At 40.6% G+C, this 22,614-nt stretch overlaps 1 protein-coding gene across 11 annotated transcripts in view; it reads left to right on the plus strand.

Annotated features, from left to right (window-relative positions):
• The window catches only part of CEP112 (centrosomal protein 112), a 289,816-nt gene that overhangs the window by 262,319 nt on the left and 4,883 nt on the right, over nucleotides 1-22,614 (plus strand). The window lies entirely within an intron of this gene.

Below are 22,614 nucleotides of genomic sequence, written 5' to 3' on the forward strand. Positions count from 1 at the left end.
GGAGGGGGATCTTTCTGAATGTGTGATGTATTATTTGAGAAAGTTAACCAATTTTCCATTCCTGGTTTAACATTTTCATCATGAGTATATCTTCCATTTCATGTAGCATTTTAACCTTGTGTCATCTTGTACAACAGTAGAGCCAATAGTGGGATATTTAGCATGTCGTTCTTGGCCTGGCAGGAAATGGATTCAAGTACCCATTCAGGATTGGGTCAGTCAACCTAGCCTGCTTCACAGCGTAACTGAGAAGATAATATTAAGAAGTGCAGAGGGAGAGAGAATAATGTTGTGTGTCACCCTAAGCTCTAGAGAAAAAGCAGAAGTGTAAAGGTATCTTGTAATGGTTTAGCTAAAAATTCATCCAAGAGCTTTTAAATGTGACATAATCACCCAATTTTTCTGCATGTATATAGATCAGTCCTTAAATTGTGAACTGACTGCAGTGAAAAATGTTGAATTTGACCTACTATGTGTAAAGTAATATGAAGAGTCTGTCTCTGTGGTTCCAAGCCCAGACTCATAGAGAGTGGGCTCTGAGCTAAAACTGCAAATAACTTAAGTAAAAACAAGTTTCAGATCTAGTATTTAGGACAGAAGAATGGTTAAGAAAGTTGTGTCTCCCCCTCGCACCATTAGATTGGCTATTTATTTATTTCATTTTTTCCTACTGTCCAATAGCCAAGGCTCTCTGAGTGGTTAACCAAAGTTAAGAAAAAAATTAAAAACACACACAAACACAGAAAAGATAAAATTAACTTAAAACAACACAAATAATAGCAATTGCAAATGAGTCCGCATAGAAGCATAGCAGCGGTACAGAATAAAATTCAATATTAAAAATGAAGTTAAAAATTTAACTGTTAGAATGGTGAGAGAATAAAAATAATACAAAGCCGCCAGGTATGCCTCTTTCGGAAGCTCATTTCACAGCCAGGGTGCCACAACTGAAAAGGCCCTCCTCTTAATAGCCACCTGCCTCACATCCTTCAGAAGGGGCTCCTGGAGAACAGCCTGTAATGATGAGTAGGTACATATGGGATGAGGTGAGTCTTCCAGTAACTTGGCATCAAGCCATTTAGGGCTTTGAAGCTTAGTAATAGCACTTTAAATCCGACCTGGACTTCAACTGGCAGCCAGTGCAGCTGGAAGAGAACTGACGTGCTATGTTCCTGTGAGCCGGTCTCCTGTAACAGACTTGCTGCCCTGTTTTGGATCAGCTGAAGTTTCTGGATCTTTTTTGAAGGCAAGCCCATGTGCAGCACATTTCAGGAATCCAAGCAAGTGGTTACCAGAGCATGGATTACTGTAGCTAGGCTCTCTCTGTCCAGGTAGGGTTGTAACTCCAAATGTAGGACACTTCTGCAGTGCTGTAAGTCATTAATATTTAGAAAGCTTCCAGTTAATTTATCAGGGATTTGCCCAAATATTTATTTGTACTGATGATACCCCCACTCATTAGGTGATTCAGATTAAAGAGTGAGATGGAGGGTAGCTAAAATAATTTGTTGCAGGGTTTTCCCTGTTTGAGTATATCCTTTAGTTTGAGCTCCCCCTCAAAAGAATATGATAGCCTTGAAATGACAACTCCACATCACTGTTGATCCTTAGCCAGACTAGCTACAAACAGATCAGATCATAGAGAAGGCAATAATACTAGCCAGTTGCAGATCAACTGATTAAGCAGCGTGATCATCAAGGTACTTCCTTGGGCCTTTTTTCCTACTTGTACCAAATACAATTGTTTTGATACCACATTTTATAAAGGTTCAAAATTTGCCTTGGCAGAATCACAAAAGGCAGTTTCTTGGGCCTTTACAAGTCTGCTTGAAAGAAAAAAAACAGGTTTAAATGGCTGATGTTTTTCATTAAAAGGAAAAGTCTTGTGTTTTGATTCTATAACAACAACAAACAAATGAATGAGACATGAAAAAATGTTGTGTTTTTAATTAAAAATACAAGGCTGTTTCTCATTATTTCTTGTTGGGTGGTATCTTAGTTCTCCATGTTTGTCTCTTCTTTAGATGAGACTTAGTGCTCATGTTTGACAAACTACACATTACACTGCAGCCACATGCACTGAAGCCCCAGTGGGTCCGTCTCTCTTGCAAAATGGATCTGGAGCATTGGTAGGAACTAAAAGCATTTGTGGGATGTGAAAGGGAAAGAATTCAGTACTTGTTTTCTTACAGTGAATTATTTGATACAATTTGTCTGAGAGAGAGAGACACTTTGCAAGACAACCCATGAGGGCTTCAATACACGTGGCCACAGTATAATGGATATAATATAATATCCCTCAAATTAACAAACTTTTTCATCTTAATTGAAACTTTTTCATCTTAATTGCTTATAAATCATTCACTTTCACCACACTGCGCATGCATGTCCTTTTAAAAACATTGGTGTTGCTAGGCAAAATTACCAGACATTACTATGCCTTCCCAAATGAGGAAAAGTAAGTTCTTCATAGAACTATTTTTACACATCTCCTTGAATGGCTTCTATGCGATAGCTTGTTTATCATAACATTTCCTTTCTATTTTAAACAGTGATGAGCCATTGGCTGCTGCAGACTAAGGAAGTGATTTGTAGCAGGAAAACGTGGAACGCTGATGGCTGCCATCTGTATGGCAGTTGCTGCTGGACTGGCTGACTCCCCTCTGAAGCAGCGAGGGGAGCTGCAGCCCAGAACAACGGTGCTTGCTGAACTCCAGCTCTTCATCCTCCTTGACCACTGGCCATGCTAGCTGGAGCTGTTGGGAGCTGGAGTACAAAACAGCTGGGAAAGGAGGGAATAACAGGTTCCCGCCCCTTTTCTAAAGCATTGCTATACCTTGAATTGATTTCAGCAAAGGTTTAAACACTAAGGAGCAAATTTTCAGTGTATCTTAAACGTCTTGTTTAAGGTTAGGGACACAAATTGCTCTTTTTAAAGCCATTCTCTTTTAGCACATATGATGTGCATTTCCTTTACATTTTGGCCATAATGTCCATGTGTCGTTTGGCTGTTCTGTCTTAATTAGTTCCTGATTTTTTAGTCATATCTTTGTTTTATATATGCAACAGTTTTTAGTGGTTTCCAAAAACTGCAGTGCTGACCTCACCTAGAAGGTCTATGACAATGTGATGTCCTTGAATTTTTTGTTCTATTTTCAGAAGGAAACTTTTATTTTTCTTGCTCTGAGCTTTGATCCAACAGAAGGGAGAGAAGAAATGGGGAACTTCTGTATGCTTTGCTACTATGTTCTCTACCAAGCTATGAGCTTTCCCACAAAGGTTTAAATCATGGACCACACAGATAATACTTATTTCTAAGAAGTAGACAGTATAATTGCCACAAAACCAGAAGCTGAGTAAGATGAGACAATGCAGTACTAACTCTTATAGCCCTAGCATAAGATCACAAAAGATTCCTGGCTACTTCACAAAGTAAGAAGGTGCCCTCTGCAATAGAGTGAAGAAGTATATAGAATTCAGTAGTTTTATCATTCCTCTCTCAGTAAGTTATCTTCCTAATCGGAAATAAACAACACAGCAGTGTCGGAGTCTGCACAATACCAAACTCTATTGATTTATTTGTACTTCAGTTAAGTAGCTGAAGCATACATTCAGAAGTAGCCAGTAGACTCTAAGTAGGAGGGAATAAAGAACTCTCCAACAAGGGTGTTTCTGCTAAAAAGAAAGAAAGAAAGAAAGAAAGAAAGAAAGAAAGAAAGAAAGAAAGAAAGATAGATAGATAGATTTAGGTTCAAACTTGAGAAACAATGAAGAGCAAACAATCCATGTGGCTAGAAAGTAGCTGGACGTATAGACTTGAACTGCCAATCAGAGGTAGTGTTCCATACAAATATAGCTTGGGGAAAGACACTAATCAAAGAAGGATCGCAGCCTGAACATAGAAAATAGCAAAGATATTCTACAACTCCTTCTTTAGATCTCTGAAAACCTTTAATGAGCAATGAAGTCAAGTCCCCAAAGAGTCTTAAAGAAGGGAAAATTACCAATTATATATAATTCATGAATGTTATTGAAAATATTATTGAGACAGGAAGGGTAAATTCCAGTATCATGTTCAAAGTTGTCGATGACTCTTTTTTAATAAATTAGAATACAAGGAAGGGGTTATGTATATGTGAGGGGATTGCGTAGAAATATAATGACATCCATTTAAAAATAACTATTCCATTTTATTCCAAAGTGCAAAATGAAAACAGAAGTGATAATTGCAAAAGAACTATGATTCAATGGTACCCTGTGTTTGCCAGTCAAGCATTTATGATTCCAACTTACTCAAGTATATTTTTTAATGACCATTGGTTTTTCGTGTTCAGCCTCACTTTTCTGTATCCATGCCAGTTAAATCATTTTTTTCTAAGACAACTTGGATGTATCATTTGAAAATTTACTAATCATGGGAACATTTGCCATGCCTTATTCTTAAAGGAAGCACAATTAGGGGCAGGTTAGAAATAAAATACACCATATCATCAGGCTTAATGTTATAATAGATACTCCTGCTATCTGTCTTACTAGTTTAGATAATATCAAATTTCAGTCAGGTATCATGGCTTGGATCCAGACATGTGTTGCATGATTGAGTAAATACTCCCACTTGTGGAAGGCAGTGCCACCAAATTCTCCCAGTTTCCTTGTTCTGCGTCAACTCTGTCCTGCCACACCATTCCAAAACAGTCCCTTGGAGGACCATAGTGGGGAGAGTTCCAGTCACCCTTTATTGGATCCAGCTAATTTGTTATCTTGACTTTGTTGCTTGCTGGCAAGGTGGCTCTTGCTAGGCACTGGAAGGCTCAAAACTGTATCATCAGTGAAAGACAACAAGCAAATATATACACACTTGTTTATCCTGCATAATCTATACCTGTCACGGGATGCAGCTTTTCATGGTATAAAATTAGAATAAATGGATCAAAGAGGTTGAGCATAATCCTGTATCGTAATAGCTGGAAGACTGTTTGGAGACCTGTGTTTATTAGATGTTAAGGACAGACAAGGGGATGGGCATTACCATCATGATCTGCTTCGGAGTTTCCCAGAAATGATTGTAGCTACCTTTGGATATGGGATGCTGGTTTAGACAAATCTTATGTTCTTTTGTAATCTCAAGGTTGTAGTCCAGAGAGGAAACAAAACAATACCAGATAGACTTTAGGAATTGAAACTTGAACTCTTGTATATACATTTGTCTTCATTTGTTTGATTAAGTATTTTTGTACATTGTACATGGACCGTAGAGCTCTGTGCTTAACCCAGAACAATGAAGGCACTATGAAAAGAATAAAAAGTAGTAGTAATAGTTTGCCTCACATCCCTAGACTGCCTCCTTTCCAACTTACTTACAGTCTGGTTTGTTGTGGTGCTATAAAGCTAGGTGAGTTCAGTATCCTTCCATTTTACTCCTCCTCCTGCTCCTTTCTGGCTTTTCACTCTTCCAGCCAGATTATCAGGCCCTTCCTTCACTAAAACTTGATGTAACCCAAAATGCAGAAGACAAAGTCTTCAGGTATAATTGTGTTTTATCCTTTGAAAGCATACGACTTTCCTGTCAATTGTTCTTGGCACCCATTTCCTTCTAGGTATTGAGAACATTGGGAATCGTATATTAAGAAATGTGGAATTTAGAGTGATCTTATCTCATCAAATAGAAGCACTGATAATAAGTTCCCTGGTACTTTCTGTTGCTTCAGCAGTTGTGTAGTCATCCTCCATCCTCTGTGGGCTGGATTTCTGCTGAAGAGGTAATCTGTAATTTATGTCCAAGGCTTCCTATGTAGTAGGAAATTTTCTTTCTTCACTCTTGCTCTCTCGAGTTCTGCATAGTAGTTTTTATACACATAGAACATAATTAAATTCAAGTAGAATTTTATTGTTGCCTGTTCCCCACTAATATTATTTTAGATCTACGTGAATAGATTAAAAAAATTAGTACTCAGCCAAAATTTCAGCACCTCCTCTTGGGAGTACACAGACACAGTGAGGTCAGAATAAAAGGAATTGTTTCAGCATTTCTGTCACTATCACTACTTTCCCATGCTTCCCTTTGATTTCTATAGCATTCTTTCTCACGTGCTACCTACCATGAATCACACACTAAACCAAAAACATGGTGATTCCAATGCTTCTGTTACTTGTCCTGTTGTGTCCCTTTCTCCAGTTATAAACCTGTGTAAGGGAGATATTAGATTTGGTGTGGATCTACTTGCTTCTTTTTCATGGACTTGGAACACTCACATGCATGGGATCATATCTACTAGATTAATATGAAGAACCTTGGAAGCACTCTTGCCACTCCATGCAGGAAAGAACGCTTGGCATATGCCTTAGCACAGAGCTACCATCTTCCTGACCAGTTTGTCCTAGAGCTGCCGCTGAAAATGCACCCCGCCTTGGCTGATCAAGTGCCTCTGCAACATAGGCATTCTGTTTTATAAAACATAAGAGAAAGCCTTCTTCATTCTCGATAAAATGGGATCCAGTTTTATATGTAGTTCATTGATATTACTGCACACTCATAAATATGAAAAAGAGTATGATCTAATTCAAAACAAAGCTCATTAAACTGGGAAAATCCTATCGCTTTTCAATGGACAGTTTATGAAACTGGAGCCTATTTAGCTTCAGCTGGAGTAGCAAGACCAGCTTTGTAGAAATATGATTTAGTAATAATTATTGTATTGTGTCAAAAGCTTTGCAGCTTAGTTATAAAATTAATTAGTAATAATATTTAATATACATAGCATGGATTTCCTGTGGTAACACTTTTTATATATGTTATCTCAGTGATTCTTGTAACATTCCTGTGAGCTCAGCTATTAATAATTCTATATTGTACCTGGAAAGTATGTAACAGCAAATAGGTGTTTGCATAGTGACTTTGTACCAACCAGGAATATTTGATGTCACAGTGTTAAATATGTGTATGCAACAAAATTTGGAATATGATAAGTTAATGAAATGCGGGCTGCAATAATTTGCTAGAGCATTTTTCATTTATTTTATTCCACTGGAATGATAGAAAAGGTGGAGGGAGTTTTGAATTACCAAAAAATTGCCAGAGAGGGCATGAAAAGTAGATTAGAGGTTAATGCCGAAGCTTACCCTTAGTAATTAGGCACTGTCTCAGAAAGGTACAAAGGTGAGCATGTAGCTGCCATGGCAAGGCACAGATAATTGAAATGATTTGAACAGCTGAAAACAGGAAGTGGAAGGAAGAACAAGGAATATAGAAAAGGCATGTAAACAAAACTGAAAGAAAGTGAGTATAGTTGTTTGAAAAGAAGAGAGTGAATTTTTGGTAAGAATATTAAGTGACTGTGCATATTCCAGCACTGATGAGATGTTCTACAGCTTTTGTCTTCCCATTAGTGAAAAATATATTGAAAGTAATGCTTTTCTTTCTAAATGGCATAGTTAATTACCTTGGAGTGCCCAATAGCATAGAAACAATTGAAGCATTTGGCTCCTTAATAGAACATAATAGAATTGCTTCTAACAGTTTTGGGAAGGATCTTCCAGAGTCAGGCTGTTCAGTAAGGGGGAAAATTTGGTAAGTGAGTGATAAAAATGAGCCTTTTTAGATGAGAAGGATGTAGAGCCACTGTTTCCTGAGAGCTTTTGATTCACACAGCAGTTGAGCTATCTGCTCAGTGGCTGTAGACTTCCTCAACAAGTGACACAAATATTGTAGAAAGCCTCATACATGTTATAGCTGACAAGGCAAACCTCTTCTGCTACCACCACCACAATATCCACATGGTTGATCTGCATGGTTCATAAGATAACAAACATATTAAAATATTGGTTAAACTAAAAGGTATTGACCTGGCACCAAAAAACATAATGACTGCACCAGGCGGACCTCTCTGGGGAGCACATTCCATAGTTGGGGCGCCCAACTAAGAAATATACACCCTGGTTACGCTTCCAATGTTTGTTTGTTTGTTTATAAATTCATATGTTCCCTTTCATGCCCAATAGGTTCCCAAGTTGTTTACAGTTAATACATGCAATAATTTAAGTGAGGGAATGAATGTTTGGGGGAAAGATGAATTGATGGAGAATCAATGGGGGACTGGCTCTCTGGGATTAAGATATGCACCCTGCCTTGTTTCAGTTGGTAGCCTTAGGCTGGTCAATTGTCTTTCAGCCTCGTTACCGTTGGTTCTGCAAAATTACTGCAGTGAATATGGAAGCAAAGGAGATGGTCAATGTTTTGAAATTCATGCTCCATCTTTGTCTAATACTCAGTCTGTGGCCATGGGCAAGTTGTACCTCCATTTAGCTTAGTGCTCTGTTTGCATCAATGGCCAATTAAATGCTCAGGGCCCCTGCTGCAAACGAATATGTATCTCAACGACCAGATTCATTGCACAGAAGACTGGGAGCTGTACTGAGCTGGAGAGATGGTGTTTTTTCTCTTGCTCTTCAGTGGAACGGGGAGAGAGCCAGGATTCGATGGTATTTGCAGCTGTTTGGGACATCATTTACTCTCCAACTGGCCACTTTTTAAAATTGTGCTTTGATCCTGGCATTTTTTTTACTGGGCTTTATTTCAATCCTATTTTAATTGTGCCAGAAAACAGTGTATGACTTTTATGGTTTACAATTTTGAGTTACCATTGCTAGTTTTTCTATAAGGAAAGCTGCACTCTGCATACTAATACACAGTGACCAGGAAAGGGTATTCCATATGGGGCATGTTTTAAAAGTTCTGCTGTGGATTCACCAGTTGAACTTAAGCAAGTAATCTATCTTGATCTCAGTTTCCTATGTATAAAAATGGGAATGGTGAGTAACAAGAGATCATTCATTAAAAATTTTAATGAATACGAGTAAGTTTCTTGTTAAAGTGTTTTTTTCAACTGAAAGCCAGCTTTAATATGACCTTGATAGTGGACCTCATTTATAAGTAGCTTTGGTCTGTCAGGAATGATACCAAAGACTTGGGAATATTGTTGGTTTGCAAGTTTATCAGTAAGAGGAGTATGCTGAATGTTTGGGGCTGCTAGAGCAGGCTTCCTCCAATGTGATGTTCATCGTGGTCTCTGTGCATCACACATATGGGCTTAAGCGACAGCGGAAGGCCTAGGTCAGAAGAAACTTCTACAGCTCAGCATCTCGGACTGGGCTGTGCCACCTGTCCCCCTGGAGTCCGGCTATAAGAAGAGGGGGCCCTGCTCAGTCCCTTGGCTCCTTTTCAACTGCACACCGCTTAGGTTGGATTTGCCTCTTGCTCCTTTACACACACCCACACGCATCTCCTTGTTTTCCCTTGTCTTTCCAACTTCTTACTGGCCCTCCACTGGACTGCTGGGGACCCCTCTGCCCACAGAACAGGGCCAGAAAGATGGCCCACAGACTTCACATGACCATGGACCATCTGTCACTGGAAAGATGCCCAACGGGCCAGCAGCTCCCATGGCCTGCCACCCAGCACCACCAAAAGGAACATGCTGAATGTTTAGGGCTGCTAGAGCAGGCTTCTTCCGACATGTCCCCCTGTTCCTTAATACTGATGACCCCCAGCCATTATATGGAGCCAGCAGTTTGGGGAAGGCAGCACCGGAGTTTTCATTTGTTTGTTTTTCTCTTTTGGTCATTTGGTTTAGTAAAGGTGGCTAGGAACACGCCCTAAATTCAAATTGGAAAGGAAGCTTAGAAAATTCTCTTAGTGGCTCTGATTCATCCCTGCTATTCTTGACACGGGAAAAACAAGCCGTTTAATCACACAAAAGTAATTCAAAGTTGTTTTTGTTTTTAAATTGTGATGAAAGGAGACTTTGGAGCTGTGTTCAGAAGTGACACAGCACAGATAGCATTCTATACAGAAAGTAGAAGACCAGATTCATGACAGTTTGTCATAGAGCTGAATCTGTTGTTAGGTGTCTCCAGGTGGCCTGTATGGCAAGTCTATGAATTAATGTCCTCCAGAATGGCCTGTCGCTCACAGTCCCGCTCAGCTCTTGTGAACTCAAGGCTCAGGCTTCCTTTATGGAATCGTAGAGAGATCTATCTCATAGGTGGCCTTCCTCTTCTTCTGCATTTCCCTAGCATCATTGTCTTCTCCTGTGAGTCTTGCCTTCACATGATGGGCTTGAAGTACAACAGCTTCCATCTTGTCATTTTTGCTTCCTGAGCAAGTTCTGGCCTGATTTGATCTAGAATCCACTTGTTCATCTTTCTGTTGATCCTGGATATTCACAAAGTTCTCTTCCAATGCCTTGATTCAAAGGCAACACTTCTTCCTGTCAGCTTTGTTCACTCGCCAGGTTTCACACCCATACAAAGTGATCAGGAATACAATAGTGTGGATGATCTTGGACTCCAGTGAGATGCTTTGATGATCTTGAGTCATACTTCTCATGCTTCATGTTTCAACTACATGTGTCATGCAGCCCAGGACTTTCCAGAAGTCACAAAGTAAGCAAGGAATGTATCATTCATAGCATTTGTTTGACTGAAGTTAAATGTTGATTTCCTGTAAATGCGCCCCTACAAGCGGTAAACTTAGTATTGGTTAATTTAACCCAAACATGATGTGGAATTTCAACTTTGGGTGGACTTTGAAAGAGATCCTCGACTTGTAGATTTCACTGTATAAGAATTCATTTGTTTTGAACTTTCTTCCTAGTTGTAGACATTAAAATCCTGAGGTAGAATCCATGGTATGGTTGCTTCACTATTCCGGCAGCATGTTCTGGCCGTTATTTTGTACAATCCTAAATTGTGAATGATCCTGCCTTGTTTTTTTCCTGGCTTGGTTCCTGAACAGGAGGTAAATGGAGAAGCAAGGCCACAGGATAGGGGCTCTCCAAGTTCCAGAGAGCTATGGTATTGGTCAGAGATCTGGGGAATCCAGAGACACAGGGTCTTAGGGAGAAGCTGAGATCAAGCAGAATGAGGCAGTCCAAGAGTTGACATGGTCCAATAAAAAGCTCAGGAAATAAAGTTGAAGTCCAGCACAGTGGAGCTGTGCAGTGGCTGGCAGGATTCCAGGAACAGCTTATCGGCTGGGGTCCAGGGATCAGTAGTGCAAGGTAGGAAGCAGAGCAAGACTCTGGATACCATAAATCTAAGGACTTCTAATGTTCTAGCAACTAGCAGACTTCAATTGGGATTTTATATAGTCTGATCATCCACAGTCCATCTAGGCCCGATTGTAACCTGTTAGCCTGGCCTTCAAGATTCTCTCTTGGCTCAAGGAGGCCCCTTACTTCCAAGGAGCATGGCTTTTCTTGGTCTTGAAATGCATCCCCTATTCATGGGTAGTTGCTTGCACCTTCTGGTACCAGCATACCCTGGGGTTGAAAGGTACATCAACCTCCCCCTCTGATTCCTAAGGTGAGGCACCTGCCATGACTGAGTCAGGGATCCTGTCCATAGGTCCTCTGCAGCAGATGGACCTAGAATAGCTTCTTTTGAGGTACTGGAGTCAGAGGTACCAGAGCATCTTAGGATGCCATGACATTGGTGTCTTCCTCTAAAGACCAGGTACTACCTGAATTAAAAACTTGGTGGAGGTTACAAATGGAATACATGACACCCAACACCTCACTTGGATCTGCCATAATTGACAGCTGAAATAGAGTTCAAATTGTTTGCTTGGGACCATTACAGTGTCACATAGGAGTTCAAGTGACAATTATATATAACACTGCAGCTTACTTAGAATGTCTTCTAAATAAAGCCCACTGAATTTTTGGGTCAATGTTCCTTGACTACTCAAGATAGGATACCACAGCCACTGAAATAACCCTTTTTTTAAGGAGAAGGAGCTGGAGTTCATTGGCAGTAAGATTCCTGCAGAGGCAATGAAGGATCCTTTAGGCTGGCAGGCTAGTCAAGTAGCAAGTGTTTTTTGACCGCAGCTATGCTGTGGTGTTGAGTGATGACTTTTATTCCTTTCCAACTCACGTAATCTCAAGAATTTGCTGTTATGTAGCATATTGCTTCCTAAGGTTTACTTGGCTTCTTCTTTTTGGCAGTTTTGAATTATATAAAACTAAGTGCCTAACTACAAACAGAGGATTTTCCAGGTGGGTGATCTGGTTTTAGAAGGGTAAAAAAAGCACACAGGAATACAAGTCACTGAAATAGGGTTCCTTGGAAACAGTCCTGTGTGTTTAGAAGAACTCCCTGGGACTGTGTCCCTTCGGAAAGCAGACAGAGAATTGCCTGATTGAATAAAATCTCTCTTCCATGATAGGTTTCGAAGTTTGAAGACTTACGTCAGACAATTCAGACTTTTACTGGCAAGCATGAGTTGGGTTTTTTTTTTTTTTTTGCCTTTTTTCTTGATTTTGTATGTATTTTGCTTTTTTGTGTTGATTTGTATGTATTTTGCTTTTCGTGTGGGGCCTTGCTTTTAACATGGAAGGGGCTTCAGCCTTCAAACTTTCTCAACCTCCATTAATGAAATGATAAGTTTAAGAAGCGGTGTACTGCCTGATCTTTCTGAATGGGTAGATCTTTCCTTAGAATTAGACAAAACACAGCTAGTGCCTTTTAGAGAAATACAAGTGCACTTTTATAGCTACATATTTACTGAGTTCTTCTATAGATAGAACTGTTTTACAGCTAGAAGTGATACGATGAATAATATCAAATCCATTAGTGATTAATGCAAATAAATTGCATGGATCCAGATGCTTAATAAAAAGCAGAAAAGTCAGGCTAATATATGTGTTACTAATATTTTGAAAATCTGGTAGGTTCTGGCCTTGGATTTATTTTCCCACCATCCAACAATGGGATGCTGTGGTTGATTAATAGTGCGAGGCATCGCCTACAACATCTCCAGCAAAACTCAGACCTTTTCCTAATATTTTCTAGAACTGCTTGATGTTCATCCCACTCTTAAAGAACCAGTTGTTTGGCTTTCGACTCAAAGGCATGACTTTCATTTTGGTGTATTCGCCTAGGTTGGGTGAGTCCTGCCAGTCAACATGATACACAATAATTACCAGATATATAAAAACAGCACTTACTTTCTAGATGGTTGAGAATGAAAGCACTTAGCCGTTCTGGTGTCTTGTTCTTCTGAAGAAAATGTGTACCTTTTGTTAAGTGAGCTCAAATATTTCATTGTATATTTCTTTGGATCCAGAAGAACCCTGCCTTGAAAGAGCCTGCTGGTTTATCTGGGAAGAGCCGCAATAAGCACACAGTGTTTTAAGTACACACAGGGAAAAGGTCACACATTAATGGGCGAGCCCTTCAGAGAGCAATCCTGTGTTCCAGGGACATAGGCTAGTTCCTTTGATCCATCCCTCAGAGGCACAGGCACTGCAATGATCTTTGATGAGGGGCATTAGAATCCAAGCCCTCACTCCTGTCCCTACCTCTGCCCCTTGCAGCTGCTGTAGGAAGAACTAGAGCAGTGCTGGGGAGGTTTTCCAGCAGACAGAAAGGAGAGAGGAGTGGCCAGATTATAAACAATCCTCTGAGCTTCCCAAGCTGTGTCCTACCCCTGCCAGCACCCCTCGCAGACAGGCTCAGAAACCTGTTCAGAGGGGAAATGAAGCTACAGGAGCTTCAGTCATTCATTCCACCCACCCTGCTGGGTAGTAGCCTACCAGCACACTGGACATGCCGAAGCCTCCAGGTTCAGGGGCATTTCCCTAACAACAGTGAAATCATTTAATTGCCTGCTTACTATACTGGATGGTTCTCTCATGCTGGCGTAATGGCAGCAATGCCACCTGTCCCTGATAGCACCCAATATAATATGAGTTCTCACATAATCACAGGGGGAGGGGGAGCCATGTCATGGGCCATGGTAATGCACAGTGTGACCTGGCATATTGTGCAAAGCTGGAGAAGGTGACTTGCTGCCATGAGGATTTATGGGCTTCTGGGGTGGTTTGTTAACCAAGGCAGCAAGCTACCATTCTTGGGTTTCAAGTGTAAATCAAGGATACTTATGCAAAGGGAGATAAACTCCCATAGCTTATTTCTCTCTCCACGATTATGCAAACCCAGTCATCTCACAGGAATTGTCTAGGGCTTAACATGAACCCTGGTTTTGTCTTGGTAGATGTGACACAGCTTCTAAACACATGCAATGTCTGTCTATAACCAACAAAGATTCCCTCCATATCTGAGATAAGGAGACTGGGCTGAGATTAAAATATATGATTTCTAATTGAGCATAATGACTGAAGCCATTAATACTGAGCTGTGAGATTCTGTGGTTCTATAAATTACAAATACTGCCATGAATTCACTTGGTGGCCATAGCCCTCAGCCTTTCATCCACAACTTGAAGCAATAATACTGTCCTTTGCAGAGTATCATAAGGATGAAAAGATAGTAAATTCAAACTGCTCTGAGCATTTTGTGCACAGCAGTGACAAACCGGAGTGGGGCTACCTTCACTCTGGCAGATGAAGAGTCCTCACCCTCTAGAAGGGGGAAATGTTCCTAGTTGTCAGTGTTGTGCACACTGTTTGGACTTGATGGCACAACACAGCCACAGGGAAGCCAGTGACAGCTGCCTCAAGCGCCTCTGGGGCTTCACAGGTGGCTGTCATCTATGCTTGCCCAGAGCTGCTTGGGAATGTTGCTGCTCTTGCTAGGTGGCTGTCTTGCCCACAGTGGCTCAGATTGTCTTGGTTTGAATGATACACCAAGCCAGCATGTGACAAACCCTATAACAAGCCATGACTTGCCAGCGTGGCTCCAAAGCCAAACTTAAGTTGTCCTGACAGAACTTGGCCATGTTTGGCCAACATGTGAAGCCACCATGGCGTAGTGTGTTGTGTGATCCCAGTCAATATATATGAAGTATCTTAAGTCCTTAGAATGAGCATGATATGAATTAGTATTGGCAGACCTAAGCCCTAGAACTCAGCTTGTTTTCATCATAGCACAATCAAATGTGTGTTTACTCAGAAGTAAGACCCAGTGTTTCCTATGGGGCTTAATGCCAGGTAAGTGTTTATAGGTTTGCAGTTTAAATCACTACCAAAGCCTCATTTACTTTAACCTTCATTTTGCATCAGTCTGAAAGGCATTAATCGCATTTGGGGTCCAGAAGTACCACAGGACTATTCTTACTCAGATTTGGAGGAATTTAGTTCCCCAGTCAATTTTTTTATTTTACAGAAAGAAAAGTATAAAAGGCAGGAAGCTGTAATTTGGGACATTTTTTGCCAGCCTCAGTTTGACAGTGTTTTAGAAGGACTTGATTATCGGTCAATTTATATGTAAATTACACAACAAAATGTGAGCCTGGGGTTGTCCTAGCACCACACAATGCAGGATGAAATTAATACGAGGTGTACACAAACCAAACTCTAGTTATCTGACTGTCAGTCTCTATATAATAATGTAAGTCAGCCTGAGCAGGAAATTAAATAGTACTCCAGGGCAAATGGTCTAAGAAAAAGTGACACATGTGCTTCCCATGGTGCTTTCTTGCATTTATTTGCATGAATACTTCCAGATGACAAGTATTGTTGTTATTATTTCATTGCCCATCCTTTTTCTTTAAATGGTACACACAAGATTTACATCCCTTATTTTATTGGTATAATTCAAATTGCCTGTTTTGTTATTTTGTGATTCAGTTTTTATTATGCATAATAGCATCTCTCTCTCCCTCTCCCTCTCCCTCTCCCTCTCCCAAATTGAAGATATTTGTGGTTACTTCAAGAAGGTTTTAATCGTTGTCATGGTTTTAACATAAATTGTAAATATTTTTCAGAGGAGCTGCAAATTGTAACTCATTTTGTTTTCAAGTAAACTATATTCATAAGCAAGTTGATTTGTAGTCTAAGGGGAAAAACATACTAGCAGATCTAAAACATTTTGTAGCTTAAGCATAATTAGCATGAAGTGTTATGGTGATGAACACAGTTCTAGGGTACATGCCAATTTGCAAGCTTCAGCACACTGGCCTCCTTAATCTCCTTTTACACATCAGGGGCACAGTCCATAAGTGCCACTCTTGTGCGTATTTAAGCATTTATTTTATGATTTATATGCTACTATTGAACACATTCTCAAGGAGTCTTCATTTAATGGTTAAAAAAGCACTGATTCCTGACGTGCACAATATGTTGTTATACTCTGATGAAGCCTCTTTGTTTTCATCGTCTTATTTTCTCTGACTCAGAATGGGTTTTCAGTAGATAACAATATAAAACTGTTTTAGCCTATTTTTAGACTGTAGTATTATTTGAATTTGTATGTTTGTACTGCCATCTGGCTCTTTCCCTACCGCAATCTTAGTACTTATGTCTTCATGTGTGATTTTCCCCTCTATTCATCCCTTGACCAACTGAGAACCAACTCAAACCTTCTGGAATGGAGATGGGTGGGGGTGGCGGGGGGGGGGGCAATTGTGGTACAGTCCTTGTGGAAATTGCAACATTTTGCAAAGCACATTAAAGGTTGTATATTTGACTGCTTCCCAACATCAAAAGGCTTCTACATGTCATGTTGGGAGCTTTTTACATGAGGATACATTCAGTGCAATCTTTTCTCCTTGTCAGCTGAAGCGGTACTATTCTGGGACAATTTGTACAGGATTCTTTTTAAAAGTTTGAGTTGGATTTAGTATCCTAAGCCATTTGGGCAGGGGCCTCATCACTTCTGTTCAATGACTGACATACTTTTGGAGTCTAATCAAATAAAAAGAGTAAATTCCATAATGTGCTAATGCGTTCACTGAACAGTATTCTCAGATTCAATAATAGTTCTACAGGAATGGGATACATTTACTTTTAATGAAAAGAACTAAAAGCAGAAAGAAGCTTCAGCTTAAAACTGTGTTTGTTTTGCCTTGACTACCTCAAACAAACTGCTAAACAAACTTCCAAAGTTTCATTTTCTCTTTGAAGTTAACTGCCAATTACTGCTCAATCCAGGATTCACTGTTTCTTCAACTAGCTGGCAACAGAACTGCGCAGCTGCTGCAACTGAACTCATTCAGTGAACACTGTGACTCAAGCCATCCTATTTATTTAATACGAGCAGAGATGGCAGGAAGGAGAATGCAACATGGCCAATTCAGAGCTGATTTTGAGCGTGGCAGAAAAAGCTGCAGCAGAAGGCTTCAGGCCTAACATTCTACTTTTGGATTTTTGCAGTTCAGCATTTTGATTACTGGTCCTGGTTGTTGTTTTCAGATAATGCATTACTGTTTTCGTAATTCATTGTGACCCTGCATATGCCAGTGAGTTTTCATGTGCATCATGTATTGCTCCTGAATTTCAGAAAATCTCATGGAAACCAATGGCTCATCTGAGGATGAGTGAGATGGGTGTTTCATTTTAACATAAGTGTGGCTCAGTGAAGGAAGCCAATCGCTTGCTATATTTGTGATATCGCCATCTCAGTTTTTGTCCACAACCAAAATGCTATTTTCCATTTTCCTGAAAACAGCTCTGCTGTTGTGTGTTAAAACACAGAAGTTAATGAGTTTGAAAAATGCATTTCAGTTCTGCTGGGCCGCTCCACTTCACAACCCAGTAATGCTCAAATATTTTGTTTAGCCTGCCAGTTGTACCCATTTCCCACTCCTCAAAAAGGAATGTATTCTAAATCTAATCAATATAGTGGGAATGAGTTTTGCAGTTTTTAATATCTAGACTGCCTCCATTGCATTACCAAAGGTTTTAAAGATTTAGGGATAAATTTTCTATTCATTTTAGCAGTTCAAATTGGTAAAAATGGAATGAATTTATGGGGGAGGCCTCTACAGTTGGAAGGGACCATCAGTCTTCTTTCAGCAGTCAGTGACTACTGGTCATGACTATATGCTGCCTTGAATTGGAAGCAATATGCTTCTCAGTACTAGTTGCTGGGCAACACCTGCAGAAGACAAGGCTTGCCTTCATGTTCTGCCTTTGGGCTTTCGAGAAGCACATTGCTGGTGACTGTAAGAAAAAAGCCACAGGACTAAAGAAGCCCTTGGTCTAAGCTAGCAGGGCTTCTCTTTTCTCTTCTGCAGGTGAGCAATCCACTAAAAGCAATGGGGCATATAGACAGTACTCGCATAGGGATGCATGAGTGCTGAAATAAGGATAGGGCAGAAATTACTTCACATCTCATTTTAATACAAATTTATATAGTTTACATTTTCTGAATCAGTATGCACACTGAAATGCAGTTATATACTTCAGTATACACACTTCTCTGTATTTTCCAATGCAGTTTTCCGGTCAAAATACATGCCTACAAAATACATAGATCAGTGAAAATAACATACAAATCCATTTCTATTAGGGGAAAGTGCTTACAAATTATACAGTAGGCAAAATATGTATAGGAGGAGAAATGTACCTGAAAATGTGCAGACTGCAGACTGATGTGCAGACATTGTGCAGACATTGCAGACTGATGCTGAAATAGGAAGAAACAAACTTCACATTATAAAAATGAGGAAATAAGAGAAACCAAAATTGGATTTGTCAGTGCCTTGCTAGGTGGAAGGGATGCAGGTGGCGCAGTGGATTAAACTGCTGTGCTGCTGGGCTGGTTGATCAAAAGGTCGCCAGTTCGAATGTGCACACATGGTGAGTTCCCATTGCTCCATCCCAGCTCCTGCCAACCTTGCAGTTCGAAAGCATGCAAATGCAAGTAGATGAAAAGGGACCACTTCAGTGGGAAGGTAACCATGTTCCTTGCACCTCGGTGTTTAGTCATGCTGGCCACATGACCACGGAAACTGTCTGCGGACAAACGCTGGCTCCCTCTGCTAGGAAACAGAGATAAGCACTGCCCCCAAGAATCAGACATGACTGGACTTTAATGTCAAGGTAACGCCTTTACCTTTTAGCTAGGTGGAATGCTGCTTCACTGTTCAGCTGTTCATATCTTGATCAGGTTAAAAACATAGGAAGAGCCCTGCTGGATCAGGCCAGAGGTCCACTGATGCCAGCACCCTGTCCACACCTGCTGTCCACAGGAAATCCACAAGCAGGAGATTGGTGCAACGGCACTCCTGTCTCTGTTCCCCAGTTTGAGGGAGTCTGAGTCTCTCTCTTCTCAGAGGATTGGATGTAACAAAATAAAACAAGAAGAGAGGACCAAATTATAGGAACTGTGAACCTTTTCCCACAAGTTGTTGTTGTTGTTGTTAGTCGTGAAGTTGTGTCTGACCCATCGTGACCCCATGGACAACATTCCTCCAGGCCTTCCTGACCTCCACCATCCCCCAGAGTCCACTTAAGCTCACGCTGACTGCCTCAGTGACTCCATCTAGCCACCTCATCCTCTGCCGTCCCCTTCTTCTTTTGCCATCTATTGTTCCCAGCATTAGGCTCATCTCCAGGGAGTCCTTCCTTCTCATTAGGTGGCCAAAGTATTGAGTTTCATCTTCAGGATCTGGTCTTCTAAAGAGCAGTCAGGGTTGATCTCCTCTAAGGCTGATTGGTTTGATCGCCTTGCAGTCCAAGGGACTCGCAGGAGTCTCCTCCAGCACCACAATTCAAAGGCTTCAATCCTTTGGTGCTCAGCCTTCCTTATGGTCCAACTTTCACAGCATACATTGCAACTGGGAAAACCATAGCCTTGACTATATGCACTTTTGTTGGCAGGGTGATGTCTCTGCTGTTTAGTATGCTGTCTAGATTTGCCATAGCTTTCCTCCCCAGGAGCAAGCGTCTTTTAATTTCTTGGTTGCAGTCCCCATCTGCAGTGATCCTGGAGCCCAGAAAAATAAAACCTGTCACTACCTCCATTTCTTCCCCTTCTATTTGCCAGGAAGTGAGAGGACCAGATGCCATGATCTTAGTTTTCTTAATGTTGAGTTTCAAGCCAACTTTTGCGCTCTCCTCCTTCACCCGCATCAAGAGGCTCTTTAGTTCCTCTTCACTTTCTGCCATGAGAGTGGTATCATCTGCATATCTGAGGTTGTTGATATTTCTCCCAGCAATCTTAATTCCGACTGGTGGTTCATCTAGCCCCGTCTTTCTCATTAGGTGCTCTGCATATAAGTTAAATAGGCAGGGCGACAGTATACAGCCTTGCCGAACTCCTTTCTCTATTTTGAACCAATCGGTTCCGTGTCCAGTTCTCACTGTTGCTTCTTGACCCACATGTAGGTTTCTCAAGAGACCAATAAGATGGTCTGGTACTCCCATCTCTTTAAGTACTTGCCACAATTTGTAGTGATCCACACAATCAAAGGCTTTAGCATAGTCAATGAAGCAGAAGTAGATTTTTTTCTGAAACTCTCTAGCTTTCTCCATGATCCAGCATGTTGGCAATTTGATCTCTAGTTCCTCTGCCTCTTTGAAATCCTGCCTGTACTTCTGGTAGTTCTCGGTCCACATACTGCTGGAGCCTAGCTTGTAGGATTTTGAGCATCACTTTGCTAGCATGTGAAATGAGTGCAATGGTGCGGTAGTTTGAACATTCTTTGGCATTGCCCTTCTTGGGATCAGAATGTAGACTGACCTTTTCCAATCCTGTGGCCACTGTTGAGTTTTCCAAGTTTCCTGGCATATTGAGTGTAGCACTTTTACTGCATCTTTTAAGATTTTGAATAGCTCAGCTGGAATACTGTCACCTCCACTAGCTTTGTTACTGCTCAGACTTCCTAAGGCCCATTTGACTTCACATTCCAGGATGTCTGGCTCGAGGTCAGTGACCACCCCATCGTGCTTATCAGGGACATTAAGCTCTTTCTTGTATAGTTCTTTCCCCACAAGTAGCTATCTAATAATCACTGTGCTGATAAGAAAGCAAAATGCATATCAAAATACAGATACATATCTATGTATTTCATAATTAATATTGCTCATCTTTGGATAAATGTGAAGGATATAGTAGGAAAGCTAAAAAGAGAGGAGCTGTGCCTAGCTTTGTGGCTGCTGTCCAGTTTCTCTCCTGAAAAGGTAAATTAGAAGAAGAAAAATAAGAGATAATTAGAAAATTGTAACTTTAGCTATTAGTAAACTTATACTTTAGATCAGTGTTGGAAAAATCCTGTTACAGAGATTATTGTAATCGCTCAAAATCTGTCTTTTAGATCTATCTTGAAATAATAGTTGTTGACAAAGAGATATTGATTAATGAATTCTCTTTTAGGTCTAGCTAATGAAGCTTTATAGAGATTTGTTCAGGAGCTTGTTAAAAATGTGGAAAGGGAGTGCAGTGCTAGATGAGAGAGTGAGCACAAGTGTCTGTCGCATAGAAGAAAAACAAGATAAGATTTGTTTTGCAATACCAGCTAATCTGTATTTTTTTTAAAAAAAAATGTTTTGTACAATATGTTCTTCATGAGGCTTCTTGGTCCAACAAAGAACCAAGAAAATTAATAGGCTTTCTGTTTGTTCTCAAAAGCTCAACTCTTGTCAGGTCACAATCCGTTTAAAGATTCATACCTTGTATTATAAAGTTATGTTCTAAATAGCTAAGAATTATGGAGAACTTTTCACTGCAAGGCTCAGTCCTGATATTCTATACTGGTTGGGCTGGCTGCTGATAGTAGCCGAGTTGGTGCACAACAAGAAGCCACCAAGGGTGATCTTCCTGGTGGGTTGCTGCCACTTTAATTATTTGGGGTTCTTATTCCATCGGAAGCTGTTGAGGGTGAGTTGTTAGAGGGATGACAGCCCCCAAATAGCCTATGGCCTGTCAGCTACCCCCAACAACCTCCCTTGATTGTGTGAACATTGCAAGGAGCTACAGCACACCTGCACCAGGTCCCAAATATTCCAGAGGGCAGTCATGGCCACAAGAAGAAACCCTGAAGGCAAATTCACCGATGGTGGCTTCTTGTGACATGTAAAAGACTATCATACAGGTAAGTTCTTACAGAGCAGCAGCAGAGGAAGCCTTGTCAGGCAGGAAATAGCCCTGTTGCTTCTTCTGGAAGCAGTGCTCCCAGGAAATGGGGCGTTTTAATTGCTCTGTATTCCCTCTGTGAAAAAGAGGCCACCTGCTCTTGAAAAGGCCCCAGCTGTTTTTCCAGACTGGTTTACAGGCTCATGGAATATTGACTCTTCCAAAAGTTTTGAGGTGACTGAATAAATCTCCTATTCCTGTCATCAAATTAGTTCCCATTTGATGTAGAGGAAGAATGTCCTCACACGTATGCCTTCAGACCATTATTAGGTACAAGACTGGAGAAACGGGAGGCCACCATTTTTGGCTTGGCTGCCATTAATTTGACTGGGAAAGAACCATCCAGGAGTCTCTTGTAAGGTTAAAAATTATGGGGAGAAATCTTTAAAATGCAGGTTTGGGTAGTTAGATCATTAACTAATTTATTTCTTAGCCAAAGGTCACTAATAGCATTGGAAAGCATTCCCCAAATATCTAAGATGCAAGTGAATGACCAAATCCAGGAGCAAAGCATCCACAGTAAAACCTTTTTAAAAAATTCTACCAATGTTTAGAATGGTATATTGTTAAATAGAAAGTTGTTGCTCCATCCTTACTAGAAGGATGGAATTACCCATGTGGACCAGACCTGGTAAAAGAAAGGCTTCATTTTGAAACGAATTAACAGAAGGGTGAGTAGGAGCAGGAAGTGACTCCATGGGTAGAGTGAGACTGTTCCTACAATATTTTATTTCCAGTTAGGTGACTTTGTTTTGGAGAGGGAAGGGTCAAAGAAGAGACTCAGCACACACAGAT

The sequence above is a fragment of the Varanus komodoensis genome, unplaced genomic scaffold (assembly GCF_004798865.1).
Source record: "Varanus komodoensis strain SLA01 unplaced genomic scaffold, ASM479886v1 scaffold59_1, whole genome shotgun sequence".
Taxonomy (NCBI): Eukaryota; Metazoa; Chordata; class Lepidosauria; order Squamata; family Varanidae; genus Varanus; species Varanus komodoensis.